The 18,965-nt window shown below is 44.6% G+C and overlaps 1 non-coding gene across 1 annotated transcript; it reads right to left on the bottom strand.

The window, feature by feature from the left end:
• Positions 1–3,658: 3,658 nt before the first annotated feature.
• On the bottom strand, positions 3,659–3,763 carry LOC119626489 (small nucleolar RNA U13). Its single transcript, XR_005242643.1, has one exon. It is a non-coding gene; the product is annotated as a small nucleolar RNA U13 (small nucleolar RNA).
• Between the last annotated feature and the right edge of the window lie 15,202 nt (positions 3,764–18,965).

Genomic DNA, 18,965 nt, shown 5'->3' with positions numbered 1-18,965 from the left:
GTTGGCCAAGGTCACGCAGTCAGCACATGGGAGAATCAGGACTCACCCGAAGAGGCCAACTTCCCCATCAGACACCACAAGCACGGGGCCCACAAGGCTTTATTTTATTCTAATAACATTGTTTTATTTTAATTTGTTTTAAACTCAGAAGAAAAACATAAATATAATAAAAATGAGCATAGAACAGTGAATTCAGCCAGGCACAGGGGCTCACACCTGTAATCCCAGCACTTTGGGAAGCTAAAGCAGAAGGATCACTTGAGTCCAGGAGGTTGAGACCAGCCTAGGCAGCATGGTGAAACCTCATCTCTATTATTACATTTTTTAAAATTAAAAAATAAAAAAACACATTTTAAAAATAGTGACTTCAGTCTGGATTAGATTTAACTTCATTCCAACATAGTCACAAAACATAAAGTCAAATTTTTTTACAGAGGAAAGGGGCCCACAGAGGTAAGATTGGCTAGGGCCCATGAAATCAGGCCTCTTCACTGTAGGCCTGGGCTTAAACTGTTACAGCTTACTAGCTCTCCGCACCCCAGCTAACCAGCTTGAAGACCGTCTATCTATGTGCACCCAGGCAAATCATCCTTTTTGTATTTTCTTTCTCTCTCTCTTTTTTTTTTTTTTTTTTGTGAGAGACCAAGCTGGAGTGCAGTGACGCAATCTTGACTCACTGCAACCTCCGCCTCCCAGGTGCAAGCGATTTTCCTGTCTCAGTCTCCCGAGTAGCTGGGATTACAGGCATGTGCCACCACGCCTGGCTGATATTTGTATTTTTGGTAGAGATGGGGTTTCACCATGTTGACCAGGCTGGTCTCGAACACCTGATCTCAAGTGATCCACCTGCCTTGGCCTCCCAAAGTGCTGGGATTACAAGCATGAGCCACTGTGCCTGGCCCAAGTCCTCCTTTTTGTGCCTCAGTTTCCTCCTATTTAAGATGGAAATATTCAAGAGTATTGATTTGTGTATGGCCATGAGGATGCTGATGAGTAAATGTGCACACCTTAACACTGTGCCTGACACTCAGCAAAGGCTCCATAACATTTAGCTACATCTGACCTCATTACCTGTGGCAGCAACAAGGTCTGGAGCTTTTCTCAGAGAGCCAGCTGTCTGACAGGCTCGGTGCAGCAACACCTCATCAGACACACCAGGAATTCCACGGCATCTTCACAGCAGTCTCTGGAGAGATTCTGATCTAGTCTTCAACCAACCAGGGGAAACCCACGCTTGTGAAAACTTCCAGGCACCAGCAATAATTTCTCCCCTTCCCACACTCCTCCCCAGTCTCCTGGGCCCTTTTCCATCTTAGCTCTGTTTCTGCAGGAAGCAGGACAGAAAGGACTCCGTTTTAAGCAAGTGTAGAAGAAAGAGCACAGACTCGGCACTCTTGGGACCTGGCTTTGCAGCTTGGCTCTGCCAAAAACAACCTTGGACAATTCACTTGTGCTCTCTGAGCCTCAGAGTTGTCGGCTAGGTAACGGGAATCCATCATTAAAACAGTAAGAATAACTGTCACTGTTATTACTAGAACACTCTATGGTATAAGCATACAGACTTTCAGGTCAGAGTCCTTTGGTTCTGCTGTGGCCTGGATGTCTGTGATCTGCACCCCTCCCAAATTCATACATTGAAATCCTAACCCCTAAAGTGATAGTATTAGGAGGTGGGGACTTTTGGAGGTGACAGGTCATAAGGGTGAAGCCCTCGTGAATGAGATTAGTACCTTTGTAAAAGAGGCTCTAGAGAGACCCCCCTCCCCTTCTACTATGCGAGGACACAGTAAGGAGATGCCATCTGTGAACCAGAAAGTGGGCCCTTATCAGACATGGAATTTGCTGGTGTCATGATCTTGGACTTTCCAGCCACCAGAACTGTGAGAAGTAAGTGGTTGTTGATTATAAGCCGTGCAGTTCATGGTGTTTTTTTGTGTGTATGTGTTATAGCAGCCCAAACAGACTAAGAGTCACATCATGGGTTCTACCCCTTGAAAGTACAGGACCTTCCCTTTCTAAGGCTTCTCATTTGTAAATGGGGAATAATAACAGCCCCCACCTCAAAGGGTTATTGGGATAATTAAATGAGATAATTAAATCCAAAGATCTTTGCAGTACTGGGCACACAGTAAGTGCTAGAAAAAGGCCAGCAATTGTTGTTGTTGTTGTTGTTGTTGTTGTTGTTGTTGTTGTTCTTCTTCTTCTTCTTCTTCTTCTTCTTCTTCTTCTTCTTATTGAGACAGGATCTCACTTTGTCACCCAGGCTGGAGTGCAGTGATGCAATCTTGGCTCACTGCAGCCTCAGCCTCCAAGGCTCACAATCCTCCCATCTCAGTCTCCCTAGTAGCTGGGACTACAGGCACACACCACCACATCTGGGTAATTTTTAAATTTTTTATAGAGACAGGGTTTTACCATGTTGCCCAGGCTGGTCTCCAGTTCCTGAGCTCAAGCGATCCTCCTGCCTTGGCCTCCAAAAGTCCTGGGATTACAGATATGAACCACTGTGCCCAGCCACCAATTGTTATTTTAATTATAATGGTGTTTGTTCTTGAGCCCTGTAGCATATAATAGAGTTTTCCAACTGCACACAGTAACGATCAGTTAATAGCTGTTGAATGAGTGGATGAATGAATGGATGGATGAATTAGTGAATGAGTCTTGCCATCACTGTCAATCTAGAACTCCTTTCTTCATACTAAATTCCCATTCTCTTAATGGCAGCAGCAGTTTTAGCAGCCTCAAGACTTTCAGGTTTCGTGTTCCTTTTTGATTTGATGAGGTGGTTTAAGATATGTCCACAATTTTGACACTTCCTTCAAAAGGTGTACGCTATTTCCCTTCCCCTTGACTGTGAACTGAATTTAGTAACTCACTTGTAACAAACAGGATAAAGTGGAAGTGATGGTGTACAACTTCCAAGACCAAGATCACAAAAGACCTTGAGGCTTCTGTGTTGGTCTCTCTCTCTTTCTCTCTCTTGGATTGCCTGTTCCTGCAGAGGGCTGCTGCCATGTCATGAGCACACTCAAGCAGCTCTAGGGAGGGGTCATGTCTTAAGGAACTGAGACCTCCTGCCAATAGCTGTGTGAGTGAGCCATCATGGAGGAAGGTCCTCCAGCCCCAGTCACGGCTTCAGGTGATGGCAGCCCCAGCTGACGATTTGACTGCAAACTCTCATGCAACCAGGAATAAGAACCACTCAGCAGAACCACTCCCAATTTTCTGACCCACAGAAACTGTGAGATAAATAAATACTGTTTTAAGCTGCTGTGCTTAGGAATAATTTGTTACACAGCAATAGATAAGTTACATATTTTGTATGACTATTCTTTTTTTTCTTTTTGAGACAAGGTCTCACTCTGCCACCCAGGTTGGAGTGCAGTGGCATGATCACAGCTCACTGCAGCCTCAACCTCCTGGGTTCAAGTGATACTTTTGCCTCAGCCATCCGAGTAGCTGGGACCACAGGTGTGCACCAACACCCGTGGCTAAGTTTTGTATTTTTTTGCAGAGGCAGGGTCTCCTTATGTTGCCCAGACTGGTCTTGAACTTCTGAACTCAAGCAATCTGCCCACCTTGGCCTCCCAAAGTGCTGGGATTACAGATGTGAGCCACCATGCCTGGCCCATGTGTGACTATTATTTTTTTTTTTTCAGGTTAGATGGGTAATGTGCCAATGTTGTAACAAGGTTCAGAGAGTGGCAGATCTCACACGTGTGCATAAATACCCAATCATGATGCTCATGAACTACAAGAGGATCTTATATGACTATTCTTGGTAAAAGGTTGTTGAATGAATTCTTTTTTTTTTTTTTTTTTTTTTTGAGAAGGAGTCTCGCTCTGTCGCCCAGGCCTGGAGTGCAGTGGCGTGATCTGGGCTCACTGTAAGCTCTGCTTCCCGGGTTCACGCCATTCTCCTGCCTCAGCCTCCCGAGTAGCTGGGACTATAGGCGCCTGCCACTACGCCAGGCTAATTTTTTTGTATCTTTAGTAGAGACAGGGTTTCACTGTGTTAGCCAGGATGGTCTCGATCTCCTGACCTCGTGATCTGCCCGTCTCAGCCTCCCAAAGTGCTGGGATTACAGGCGTGAGCCACCACACCCGGCAAATGAATTCTTTTCTATCCTTGCTCATGGAGACTTTGGACTGTTCATTCTCCATATTATGTTAGCGCTGTTCAGAAAGCCTAAATCCCACAGATTACTTGTGATGTTACTATTACTAAACCATGCCTGCTAACTAATGAAGGAGCCCCCTACCCCTTAAGGTCTCAGGTGGGCTGCATCCTGACCTCCGTTGAACACCAGACCTCAGCGGGATTGGCATCACTAGATCCCTGGCTGGGGAGGAAGATTCAGGCTCGGTAACAAGCAGGCTTCTTTCCAGTCAGTAGCTCATATTTGGAAGCCTCATGTTGTATATTTCAGCAGGGCCCATCTCAGAGAGAATATTTCCTTACTCACAGCTCTCACGCTGTTTTAACAACAGCTAATCCTTTCACCTTATTTGGATGCAATGTCAGAATCCCTTCTGTGGCTGGCCAAGACTCAGCACTAACTGAAGAGAAGACTCACAGGCCTTTGCATCTGAAGACAAACTCTGCCTGAGGTAGAAAAGAGAGCCTGGGAAGAGTGTTGAGGTTGATACTTGACAGCCTCATCAGCTCAGGGCTGATGAAGACAAGCTGGCCAGGCACAGTGGCTCATGCCTGTAATCCCAGCACTTTGGGAGGCCAAGACGGGCAGATCTCTTGAGGCTAGGAGTTTGAGACCAGCTTGGCCAACATGGTGAAACCCCATCTCTAATAAAAATAAAAATCAGTAAATAAATAAGATGAGCTGGCTAGCTCTTTCTGTTTCACCACGAGGACCTTAGCCAGGCTGTCCTAAGGGTATGGTAGTGTGACTAAGGCCAGCAAGTTCAACAGTTTTTAACCAAGCACGTGCTATGTACCAGTCACTGTAGACAAGGCCAGCACACAAAGATGGGTAGCCAAGGTCCTTGCCCTTGGGGAATTCATGGTCCAGTTGGAGAAGACAAGCAAACCATTAGTTCAGAGCAGTAGCTGCTGCATTCACTTGGCCAAGCGCGGCAGCTTCTGCCTGTAATCCCAGCACTTTGGGAGGCTGACGCAGGTGGATTGCTTGAGCCCAGGAGTTTGAGACCAACCTGGGCAACGTGGCAAGACCCTGTCTCTACAAAAAAAAAATACTACTAATAATAAAGAATAATAATACAGAAATTAGCTGGGTGTAGTGGTACATGCCTATAGTCCCAGCTACTTGGGAGACTGAGGAGGATCACTTAAGCCTGGGAGGTCGAGGCTGCGGTGAGCTGACATTGCGCCACTGCACTCCAGCTGGGGTGACCAGAGTGAGAACCTGTCTCAAAAAAATAAAAAACAAAAAAAAACCCAGAGCAGCAGCACAGGTGTACTGCCACGCCAGGCGAACTGCAGGCATGAGACAGGGGAGGCCAAGGAAGGGTTCCCGGACTCTTGGAGGCGGTGTTTCCTGAGCTAATTGTGAGGCAAGAGAAGTAACCACACAACAGAGGCTGGGAACAGTTATCTAGGCAGAGGGAAGAGTCTAAGCCAGGCCTCACCAGCAAGGCAGGAAGTGGAAAGAGGAACACCAAGTGCTAGGTGAGGCTGGGGGTCAAGTGGGAGCGAAGCGGGAGGGGCGGGAAGCATAGCTGGAGGAGAAGGCAGCGTCCAGCGGAGGACAGTCTTGCATCCCATGATACAGAGCTAGCGTTTCATCTTGGACGTGATGGGCAGTCACTGAAAGGTTTTGAGCAGAAAACGGACTCCATCAAGTTCGGGTTTTAGGATGTTCATTCAGTCAACCCAGGGGAGGGTGGATTTGAAGACCGGAAGCAGAGAGGCCAGTGAAGAGGGAGGCTGCCATCACTTGTGCAGCCAAGTGTGATGAGGGTCTGGAAGTGGCCTTGGAGATGGAGAGGATGGGATAGATCCAGGAAATAACAAGGCTTATCAGCCAGGAGCCAAGTACAGGGAAGGGTATTTCCTGGCTGGAGGACTTTGAAGGCTGGGACTGGGATTCCTCTACGTTCTTGGTTATAGTTTCTGAGACCTGGCTGGCAGGATCTAATTCAGCCTCCTCCGATCCCTTGTAGAGTCTAGCTGGAACATTAACTGCCAAACTGGATTTGATATTAAAAGAGGTATCAGTAAAAGAGGTATAAACCCACCGAGGATCCCACAGCAGGATGAAGTGCAGATTTCTTGTGGACTCTGCATTCTGGCTGCTTCTCTCCGTCTGCTCTTGCCCTCACCTGGATCTCAGCCAACATCTTTTCTTGCCTAGACTATTGCAGTAGCTTCCTAACTGGCTGGCTCTTTTCTTTTCATTTCTCTTTCTTCTTTCATGTTATAGAGACAAGTTCTTACTATGTTGCCCAGGCTGGTCTTGAACTCCTGGGCTCAAATGATCATTCCTCTTTGGCCCGAGTGATCCTCCCTTCCTGGCCTCCCAAATGCTAGGATTACAGGTGTGAGTCACTGTGCCTGCCCTTTTCCTTTTCTTTTCTTTTTTTTTTTTTTTTCCAGACAGGGTCTTACTCTGGCACCCAGGCTGGAATGCAGTGGCGCAATTATGGCTCACTGCAGCCTTGAACTCCTGGACTCAGGCGATTCTCCCACTTCAACCGGGACTACAGGTGCATGCCACCACCATGCCTGGCTAATATTTTAATTATTTTTTTTAGAGACAGGGTATCACTGTGTTGCCTAGGCTGTTCTCAAACTCTTAGCCTCAAGAGATCCTCCCACGTTGGTCTCCTGAGTAGCTGGGATTGCAGGTGTGAGCCACCATGCCCGGCTGGTTGATTCTTTTCTACCCCTTACTTACTACTCTGGACCCCTACATTTGGGCCTAACATGGCAGCCACTGTGACCCTTTAAAAATACAAATTAGATAACGTCACTCTGCTACTTAAAACCCCTGAAAGGTCTTCTATTATTGTTTAAATCCACCCCCATTTCCATGGCCTAGCAGCCTGTGTGTCTGCCCCCTGACTACTCCTCCAAGCTCCCCTCCTGCCCTACTCACTTGCTCCCTTATCCCATCCACTGACCTTCTACTGTTGCACAAATATACCAAACTATTTCCCACACAGAGCTACCTATTTACTCAACAAGTGCTTATGAAAGACCTACTATGTGCCACACACTGTACTTGGTGCTGAAGAGACAGGAATGAAAGGCATGCAAATCCCTGCTGCTGGGAAACTTACATGCTAATGAAGTCAGACAGACCGTAAACATGACAAGTAAATAAATATAGTATGTCAGGCCAGATGTGGTGGCTTACACCTGTAATCCCAGCACTTTGGGAGGCCAAGGCTTGAGAATCACTTGAGTCCAGGAGTTCAAGACCAACCTGGGCAACATAGTGAGACCCCGTCTTTATAAAAAAATGAACAAAATTAGCCAGGCCTGTGGGGTGTACACCTGTAGTCCAAGCTCCTCAGGAGGCTGAGTTGGGAGGATCACTTGAGCCCGGGAGATCAAAGCTGTAGTGAGCCGTGATTGTGCCACTGCACTCCAGCCTGGGTGACAGAGTGAGACCTTATCTCAAATGAATGAATGAATAAATACATAAAGTATGTCAGATGGAAATCAGTACTCAGGGAAAAGAAAGAAAGCCAAGAGAGGGGATTTGAGGCATTGGGGAATGGATTTGCAATTTTCCACATCAGAGCCGGGGAATGTCTCAGTGAGAAGGCAGTATATGAAATGTGGAGGAAGTGGGGGAATGAGCCACAGATTATGTGGAGGGAAGAGTGTTCCCAGTAGAGGTGATAGTGAAGGCAAAGTCCCCAAGGCAGCAGCATGTCTGGTGTGTCCGAGGAACAGCGAGGAGGCCAGAGGGGATGGAGGGGACTGGGAGGTGAAATGAAAGAGGTACCCCTAATCAGGTGAGCCTGAGAGACCAGCACAAAAACTTCAACATCTGTGGAAACCTCTGCCAGGACACTCCATTCTGATTCCCATCTTTCAGTTCTCAGAGGGACACCCCTTGACTACCCTCATACTTCACTATAACAACACTCTCTTTTATTCATAAGTAGCAAAATTTGGCCGGGCATGGTGGCTCATGCCTGTAATCCTAGTACTTTGGGAGGCCAAGACAGATGGATCACCTGAGGTCGGGAGTTCAAGACCAACCTGATTAACATGGAGAAACCCCATCACTACTAAAAATACAAAGTTAGCCAGGCGTGGTGGTGTACACCGGTAATCCCAGCTACTCGGGAGGCTGAGGCAGGAGAATCACTTGAAGCTGGGAGGCAGAGGTTGCAGTGAGCTGAGATCACGCCATTGCACTCCAGCCTGGGCAACAAGAGCGAAATTCCGTTGCCAAAAAAAAAAAAAAAGAAAAAGAAAAAAAAGTAGCAAAATTTGAAATTGTTTGATCTATTTCCATGTACTATCCCTTTGCTATAATACGAGCTCCACTGAGGTTAGGAGCCCTGTGTTTTTGACCCATTGTAAACCCAGACTTAGAAGACAGTTCAGCCAGTTGTCCAGTACATGCTCAATAAATCACTGGCTGAATGAAAGAAGCAGGGAGATTCCATTATTATGATTCCTTAAACCTTACAGAGTATGGAAAACTGTGTTTTGATGTGGGAGGAATATCCCCAGGAAACTTGTGGCCATTGGCCTAGAGGTAGGAGAGGTAGAGAGGAACCTAACAAGATTTCAGAGAGAGAGAAAAAACCCAAAAGAATGCCACATCTAAAGGCTTGGGGTACGGCCAGGTGCCGTGACTCATGCCTGTCATCCGGGAACTTTGGGAGGCCGTGGCGGGTGGATCACTTGAGCCCAAGACTTCAAACATCAGACTGGGTAACATGCGGAAACCCCATCTCTATAAAAACAAAAACAAAAATTAGCCAAGCATAGTAGTTCGCACCTGTGGTCACAACTACTAGGGAGGCTGAGGTGGGAAGATCACTTGAGCCTGGAAGGTGGAGGCTGCAGTTGAGCTATGATTGCTCCACTGCACTCCAGCCTGGGCAACAGAGTGAGATTCTGTCTCAAAAAAAAAAAAAAAGATTTGAGGTATATTAATTGTATCTCAATAAAATGGTTTTTAAAAAAAGATGGGAATTGGGATGGCCTTGAACTTCTAAATAATAACATTAGAAGCTAGAAGGCAAAAAACAACAACAAACAATACCTTCAGAATACTCAAAAGTCAACTCTAATTGACTTAATTAGAAAGGGAATTTATTAAGAGTGAAAAATATCATTAACATAGAATTTTATTCCCAGCCAAGCTATCAACTAGATGTGAGGCAGAAGGAACATAATTTCTTTTTTCTTTCTTTCTTTTTTTTTTTTTTTGATACGGAGTCTCGCTCTGTTGCCCGGGCTGGAGTACAGTGGCACGACCTCAGCTCACAGCAACCTCCACCTCCTGGGTTCAAGTGATTCTCTTGCCTCAGCCTCCTGAATAGCTGGTATTACAGGCACGCACCACTACTCCCAGCTAATTTATATATATATATATATATATATATTTTTTTTTTTTTTTTTTTTTTTTTTGAGATGGAGTCTTGCTCTTGTTGCCTAGGCACTGGAGTGCAGTGGCATGATCTCTACTCACTGCAACCTCCGCCTCCCGGGTTCAAGCTATTCTCCTGCCTTAGCCTCCCAAGTAACTGGGATTACAGGGTTTGCTGGAATGGGGGCAAGGAACACCTGGCCCACCCAGGGCAGAAAACCGCTTAAGGGCGTTCCTAGACCACAAACAATAGCGTGAGCAATCTGTGCCTTAAGGACATGTTCCTGCTGCAGACAACTAACCAGAGCCCATCCCTTTGTTTCCTGTAAGGAATACTTTTAGTTAATCTATAATCTATAGAAACAATGCTTATCACTGGCTTGCTGTCAATAAATATGTGGGTAAAACTCTGTTCAGGGCTCTCAGCTCTGAAGGCTGTCAGCCTCCTGATTTCCCACTCCACACTCCGTATTTCTTTGTGTGTGTCTTTAATTCCTCTAGTGCTGCTTGGTTAGGCTCTCCATGACTGAGCTGGCCTTGGCAAGTGGTGCCCCTATGTGGGGCTCGAACCTGGGTCAAAGGGTCACCAGAGGGACAGTTGGAGAATGTGGAACTAAGCTGGAGGACACCCGAGTACTCTCAAAGCAATCCCCATGGTGAGTAAGAAGGGGAGCTCAGAAGCATCAGGGTAACAATGGGACAAGTGTGGGCTCTGGTTCCTTCCACCTTGGAACCTTTTCACACTAATGATAAGGAGGAAGGAGAGTGTAATGAAGTAACAGAAGAGGTGACAGAGCAGGTTTGTTTGCCAGCTAAAGCTAAAGTGGCAAAGGAGGAAGCAGTCCATCCTTACCCTTCTGCACCCCCTCCTTATTTTGAAGAAAAAGAGTAGCCTGACCCTCCAGATCTTTCTTTTCTGGAGGACACTGGGTGAAAAGTAGTGCCCCAGTAACTGTTTGAGCAGCGCCTCAAGCGACCACTCTCAGTTCTATTCAGACAGGAATCCAGGAAGCTAGACGAGAGGATGATTTAGAGGCTTCACAGTTCCCTGTTAGAATACACCCCCCAGATCAACAGGGAAATATTATAGCTACATTTGAACCTTTTCCTTTTAAATTACTCAAAGAATTTAAACAAGCTATCAATAAGTATGAGCCTGGAATACATCTAAAATGCAAAAAAGGAAAGCATTGGGCTAATCAGTGTCACTCTAAGTTTAATAAAGATGGGAACCTGATTTCGGGAAATGCCATGAGGGGCCCCTCCGAGGCCCTGTCCCAAACCGGGGTATTTCTGGCTCAGGCCACTCCCTCACCCCCATACAATGTCTGTTCCCCACCACAGCCAGCACTGCTGCAGTAGATTTGTGCTACACAAAAGCTGTGAGTCTTCTGCCTGGAGAACCCCTGCAAAAAGTTCCAACAGGGGTCTATGGACCCTTGTCAGCAGGGACGATAGGATTATTTCTAGGTAGGTCTAGTTTAAATTTAAAAGGAGTGCAAGTACATACAGGAGTCATTGATTCAGATTACAATGGGGAAATTCAAATTGTTATATCTACTTCTGTTCCCTGGAAAGCAGAGCCCAGAGAATGTATAGCACAACTGATTGTGCCGTATGTGGAAATGGGGGAAAGTAAACTTAAATGAACAGGAGGATTTGGAAGCACAAATAAGCAAGGCAAATCAGCTTATTGGGTGAATCAAATTACTGATAAACGTCCTACCTGTGAAATAACTATTCAGGGAAAGAAATTTAAAGGTTTGGTAGATACAGGAGTGGACATTTCAATCATTTCTCTACAGCACTGGCCATCCTCTTGGCCAATTCAACCCACTCAATTTAACATAGTTAGAGTTGGTAAAGCCCCTGAGGTACCTCAAAGTAGTTATATCTTGCATTGCAAAGGGCCCGATGGACAACCTGGGACTATTCAACCAATTATTGCTTCTGTACCTATAAATTTATGGAGAAGAGATTTATTACAAGAATGGGGAGCACAAGTTCTAATTCCAGAGCAATTATATAGCCCTCAAAGTCAACATATGATGGATGAAATGGGGTATGTCCCTGGTATGGGACTAGGAAAAAATTTGCAAGTTTCGAAGGAACCACTTCAAGCGGGAAGACAAAATTCCTGCCAAGGTTTAGGATGTCATTTTTGATGGTGGCCATTGTTAAGCCTCCAGAACCTATACCTTTAAAATGGTTAACGGATAAGTCAATTTGGATAGAACAAGGGCTGCTAAGTAAAGAGAAACTGGAGGCTTTAGAGGACTTAGTCACTGAACAATTAGAAAAAGGACACATAGCTCCAACATTTTCCCCTTGGAATTCTCCAGTTTTCATAATTAAGAAAAAATCAGGTAAATGGAGAATGTTAACTGACTTAAGGGCCATTAATTCAGTTATACAACCTATGGGGACATGACAACCAGGATTGCCTTCTCCTGCTATGATTCCAAAAAATTGGCCTGTAATAGTCATAGATTTAAAAGACCGTTTCTTTACTATCCCCTTAGCTGAACAAGACTGTGAATGGTTTGCATTTACAATTCCTGCAATAAACAACCTGCAGCCTGCTAAGCATTTTAATTGGAAAGTGTTACCACAAGGCATGTTAAACAGTCCACCAATTTGCCAGACTTATGTAGGGCAAGCAATTGAACCTACTGGTAAAAAATTTTCACAGTGTTACATTATTCATTATATGGATGATATACTTTGTGCTGCCCCAACTTGAGAAATATTACTCCAATGTTATGATCACTTGCAAAATTCAATTTCTCACTCCGGTTTAATTATAGCTCCTGACAAAATTCAGACTACTACTTCTTACTCCTACTTGGTGACCTTAGTAAATGACACTATCATTGTGCCAAAGAAAGTAACCATACGTAGGGATCAATTGAAAACATTAAATGACTTTCAAAAATTACTAGGGGACATTAATTGGATACGACCTGCTCTAGGCATTCCTACCTATGCCATGAGTAATCTATCTTCTATCCTTAGAGGAGATCCTAGTCTTACTAGCCCTTGACAATTAACAAAGGAGGCTGTGGCAAAGTTACAGCTAATTGAGAAGCAAGTCCATAAGTCTCAAATAAATGTAATGGATCCAGAGAAGACTCTAGATTTGCTAATTTTTTCAACTCAGCATTCACCTGCTGGTGTTATTGTTCAAGAGCAAGATCTTGTAGAGTGACTTTTTCTTCCACATCCTAATTGATGGACTCTAACTCCTTATGTGGATCAGATTGATACTATGACAGGAAATGGGAGAACTCGGATTGTTAAATTGCATGGATATGATCCTGGAAAAAGTATTGTCCCTCTCACGAAGGTACAAATACAGCAAGCTTTTATAAATAGTCTTACTTGGAAAACTATTTTAGCTGACTTTGTGGGTATTCTTGATAATCATTTTCCTAAAATGAAACTGTTTCAATTTTTGAAATTAACTAATTGGATTCTCCCTAAAATAACTAAATTTAAACCAATTGAAGGTGCTGAAAATGTCTTCACAGATGGGTTTAGTAATGGTAAAGCTTCTTATTCTGGCTCAAAAGGTAAAGTTTTTCAGACGCCCTATACTTCAGCTCAAAAAGTGGAGCTTGCGGCTGTAATTGAGGTATTGACTACTTTTGATATGCCTATTAATGTGATTTCTGATTCTTCATATGTGGTTCATTCTACACAGTTAGTTGAAAATTCTCAGCTATGATTCCACACAGACGAACAACTGATGACTTTATTTACCCAGTTGCAAACAGCAGTTAAGGTATAATGCACCCCTTTTACATCACTCACATTAGGGCTCATACACCTCTTCCAGGACCTTTGACTGAAGGGAATCAAATGGCTGATTGCCAAGTTGCTACTACAATATCTAATGCCAGACACTTTCACAGTTTAACTCATGTTAATGCCTCTGGTCTCAAATGCAGATACAGCATTACCTGGAAAGAGGCTAAAGCTATTATCCAACGATGCCCAACTTGCCAAATGGTACATTCCTCATCTTTTCCAGGAGGAGTTAATCCTCGAGTGTTGGAACTTAACTCTCTTTGGCAAATGGATGTCACATATATTCCTTCGTTTGGGAGACTAGCTTATGTACATGTATGTGTGGTCACCTTTTCTCACTTTGTCTGGGCTACATGCCAATCAGGAGAGTCTTCTGTCTGTGTTAAACGTCACCTTTTGTAGTGTTTTGCGGTGATGGGCATTCTAACTTCTATTAAAACAGATAATGCCCCAGGCTATACTAGCCAAGCTCTAGCTACATTTTTCTCTATATGGCATATTAAACACATTACTGGTATCCCATATAATTCTCCAGGACAAGCCATAGTGGAAAGAATGAATCTCTCCTTAAAACAACAATTACAAAAGCAGAGCGGGTTATGGGGTGGGGGGTGGCAGGGACAGGGACTACAGGACACCCCATGTGCAATTGAATCTAGCATTAGCATTATTGACTTTAAATTTTTTGAGACTGCCTAAAGGCCAGATGCTATCAGCAGCTGCACAGCATCTACAGAAACCAGCTGCAAAGACAGAAGCAGAACAACTGGTTTGGTGGAGAGATCCAATAACAAAAAGTTGGGAAATAGGTAAAATAATAACTTGGGGTAGAGGTTATGCTTGTGTTTCTCCAGGCCAAAACCAGCAGCCAATTTGATACCATCAAGACACCTGAAACCTTGTCATGAGCCAGATGCCGAGGAAGAGATTCCAGGAGGATCCCGAGCACCCCCCGGGTTGCAGCCATGTCGAGACTGATGCTGAGGAGGACCCCAACTGTCACGAGCAACACCCATTGAACACAGCCACATATCTGGGGACACATCAAGAAGCTGTCACAGATGGTGGAAGAAAACCTGAGAAAAGCAGGACAACCAGTCACAACCAGTCACAATGAGTAATTTAATGGTAGCTATGATAACAGTGATCACCGTTGCCATGAGTATTCCTTTAGCAAGGCCTCACACAAAGAACAATTATACTTATTGAGCATATTTATCAATCTTGGCTGGCAATAATGCCTGGATGTAATCACTCTATGACACAGTTACACGTGCTTTCTGATCTCAGTATTTACCATAATGAATCTGCTCGTATAATTGAGGCATACTGCCCTCAAAAACCTATTTGTAAACAGAATTGGACCTGGCCAGAAAAAATGAACGTAGTTGTTTAGGAAGATTGCATGGCAGAACAGGCAGAGGTGCTATGCAATGATTCCTATGGAATCATTATTGATTGGTCCCCTAATGGGATGTTTAGCTTAAATTGCACCTCTTAGTCTGTGTGCCATGGCCACACTAGTTCAGATGGTCTGAACAAAACTGTCAGATAGTAGAAATGGTAAGAAATAAGGCAAGAGTTTCTATTATCTGGAAACATGGCGGTATAGTGGCACCTCAACCTCAAATGATATGGCCCACTCTAGGAGCCTAACATAAGGATTTGTGAAAACGATTAAGGGCTCTTAATAAGATCAAAATTTGGGAAAGAATAAAAAAGCATCTAGAAGGACACTCTACAAACTTGTCTTTGGATATTGCAAAATTAAAAGAACAAATATTTAAAGCATCCCAGGCACACCTGACCTTAATGCCAGGAACTGGAGTGCTTGAAAGAGCTGCAGACAGATTAGCAGCTAAATAACCCATCAAAATGGTTAAAAACACGTGGAAGCTCTGTGATTTCAGTAATGATTGTGCCCTTAATCTGTGTTGTTTATCTTTGTATAGTCTGCAGTTGCGGATCCTGATTCCTGCGAGAAGTAGCTCACCATGATAAAGCCGCCTTTGCTTTTATCGTCTTGCAAAAACAAAAAGGGGGAACATGTTGGGAACAGGCCCCCAAATCTGGCCATAAACTGACCCCAAAACTGGCCATTAACAAAACCCCTGCAGCACTGTGACATGTTCATGATGGTCATGACGCCCATGCTGAAGGTTGTGGGTTTACCGGAATGGGGGCAAGGAACACCTGGCCAACCCAGGGCAGAAAACCGCTTAAAGGCGTTCCTAAATGACAAACAATATCATGAGCAATCTGTGCCTTAAGGACATGCTCCTGCTGCAGATAACTAGCCAGCGCTCATCCCTTTGTTTCGGCCCATCCCTTTGTTTCCCGTAAGGAACACTTTTAGTTAATCTATAATCCATAGAAACAATGCTTATCACTGGCTTGCTGTTAATAAATACGTGGGTAAAACTCTGTTTGGGGCTCTCAGCTCTGAAGGCTGTCAACCCCTCGATTCCCCACTCCACACTCTATATTTCTGTGTGTGGTTCTTTAATTCCTCTAGTGCCACTGGGTTAGGGTCTCCATGACCAAGCTGGCCTTGGCACACTATATTGTCCAGGTAGGTCTTGCACTCCTGGGCTCAAGTGATCCTCCCACTTCAGCCTCCCAAAGTGCTCAGATTATGAGCATGAGCCACTGAACCTGGCTGGGTTTTCTTAAGGTAATCAAATGTATAGCATTTCTTGAGATTTAAAAAGTTGCCATTTTCTGAGCCCAAACAAAATATAACTATTCAACTAGCATTTATCATGTGGAAAAAAAAAAAAAAAAAAAGAATTAGAAACAGCCATGTTGTCAGAGCAATTAGTTTGTTTTCAATCTTAACAATACTATGACTCACACATCAAAAGTGTTTTCCTGTTTGCTTTGCCAACCAGGAAGCTCAGAACAAGATTTGAGTACATCTCTAACATTTACAAGGTGTTTAAGGCAAGAGATGCTTCAAGAACTCTGTTTTAATTTGCCTCTTAACCTAATTTTTGATTATTTCCAACTCGTTATTCTTTTTTTTTTTTTTTTTTTTTTTTGAGACAGAGTCTTGCTCTGTTACCCAGGCTGGAGTGCAGTGGCAGTGGTGTGATCTCGGTTCACTGCAACGTCAGCCTCCTGGGTTCAAGTGATTCTTCTGCCTCAGCCTCCTGAGTAGCTGGGATTTTGCCTGGCTAAAATATTCATCTTTTAAAATATATATATTTTGCAGGCTGGGTGTGGTGGCTCACACCCTTAATCCTAGCACTTTGGGAGGCCCATATGGGTGGATTGCTTTAGTTCAGGAGTTTGAAACTAGCCTGGACAACATGGCAAAACCTCATCTCTACAAAAAAATACAAAAATTAGCCCAGTGTGGTGGCATGTGCCTGTAGTCCCAGCTACTTGGGAGGCTGAGGTAGGAGGATGACTTGAGCCCTGGAGGTTGAGGCTGCAGTGAGCTGAGATCATGCCACTGCACTCCAGCCTAGGCAACATAGTGAGTTCCTGTCTAAAAAAATATGTATTTTTTAAAAACTATGCAATGAGGAAACTTTTAGACACATGGTTGTATTGTAAGTCAAGTTGACACTAATGAGTTAGGTGAGTTGTAATCTGCCTTGAGCTGTTTCTCCAGCAGTGGTAAAGAGGGACTTTGAGCCATCCCTACTCTCCCTTCTAGCTTTCTTTCCTAAGAGCCACAGAAAATTAAATGAGATTGAGTTGAGTGCTGCATCAATCAGGGTTCTTGGTTGCAAGCCACAGAAACTGACTCTACCTTAAGCAAAACCAAAATTTATTAGAAGAATATAGAGGCTCATAGAATCAAGAGGAAGCTGTGGGGCCAGGCTTGGAAAAGCAGGAGAAGCAAACAGAGCTCTGGAGGCCTGGCAGCTATGTTTGCACAACTCTATGGGCAGAGAGTGCTATTCTCAAAGACCAGGGATTAGCAAACTATGGCCCATTGGCCAATTCTGGCCCACTACATGTTTTTATAAATAAAGTTTTAGGTTGGGTATGGTGGCTCACACCTGTAATCCCAGCACTTTGGGAGGCCGAGGCAGGTGAATCACCTGAGGTCATGGGTTCGAGACCAACCTGGTCAATATGGCGAAACCCTGTCTCTATTAAAAATACAAAAGTTAGCCAGGCATGGTGGTGGGCACCTGTAATACCAGCTACTCGGGAGGCTGAGGCTGAGGCTGGAGAATTGCTTGAACCCAGGCGGCAGAGGTTGCAGTGAGCCGAGATCACACCATTGCCCTCTAGCCTGGGTGACAGAGTGAGAATCGGTCTCAAGAAAAAAATTATTAAAAATAAATAAATAAATATAAATACAGTTTTGTTGGAACTACTTCTTTCTTAACATAGCTGATTTCTTCAATCCAGTCTGCAATGAACAATAACTGCCCCCAAGAATGTTCATCAGCTGCTGCCTGTGGCTTCCTTCACACTCAACAGAGACCATGTGGCCTGCAAAGCCTAAAGTATTTACAGAAAAGTTTCCTGACCCTTGCCATAGCTTAACATAGAACAGAATGGAAATGGTGCTCCTCCTGCAGTTGTGCAGTGTACAAGTGGCCTTATCTGGAGGGAGGTTGAGCAGGTAAAACCACAGCTAAGGCCACGCTGCAGGACAGGTGAGGTTTATCTGCTTTCTCTGTGGTGAATCCGGGGTTTCCAATCTCTTTTCCTGTTCTCTGTCTTTAGAGAGTCCATGGGTTGAGCTTAAGTCCAATGTCCAGCCCTGGCTATTCTATGGGATAGAAGGCGAAAAGATCTGGTCCACTTGGTTTCATTTACAAGGGTGGTAAAGGGTGGCTGAATCGCCCTCACCTCGAGACTCCAAGTGTGTTCCTGTAGAGGTGGACTGGGGTATTAACAGGAAGAAGAAAGGAGATGGATGCTGATTGGCCAAAAGTCTATAGATGTCCTCACAAATGCTTACAAATATCACCATCGCTGTTATATGACCCTTACAGGTAGATCTAGATGGCTCCTTTATTCGTGTCCTTCCTCCAGCATCTGGCTACTTCTCACCACCTGCTCTGCTGCAACCCTAGTCCCGGCCAACTCCATCTCTCACCGGCATTATTGCAGCAGATGCCTAATACCCCTCTCCATGCTTCCACCTTTGCTTACCGCAGTCTGTTCTTCACACAGCTGCCAAAGTATTTCTTCTGTTGTCTGTGTGTCAGTTTTTTGGTTTGTGGGGTGTATTAGTCCGTTGTCACATTGCTATAAAGAAATACCTGGCCAGGCGCGGTGGCTCACGTTTGTAATCCTAGCACTTTGGGAGGCCGAGATGGGCAGATCACCTGAGGTTGGGAGTTTGAGACCAGATTGACCAACATGGCGAAACCCCGTCTCTACTAAAACTACAAAATTAGCCGGGCCTGGTGGCGCATGCCTGTAATTCCAGCTACTCGGGAAGCTGAGGCAGGAGAATCGCTTGAACCCAGGAGGTGGGGGTTGCAGTGAGCCGAGATTATGCCATTGCACCCCAGACAGGGCAACAAGAGCGAAACTCCATCTCAAAAAAAAAAAAAAAGAAAGAAAGAAAGAAAGAAATACCTGTGACTGGGTAATTTATAAGAAAAGAGGGCTGGGCGCAGTGGCTCATGCCTGTAATCC

This window comes from Chlorocebus sabaeus, chromosome 20 (genome assembly GCF_047675955.1).
Source record: "Chlorocebus sabaeus isolate Y175 chromosome 20, mChlSab1.0.hap1, whole genome shotgun sequence".
NCBI lineage: Eukaryota > Metazoa > Chordata > Mammalia > Primates > Cercopithecidae > Chlorocebus > Chlorocebus sabaeus.
This window is presented reverse-complemented; position numbering and strand designations above follow the sequence as displayed.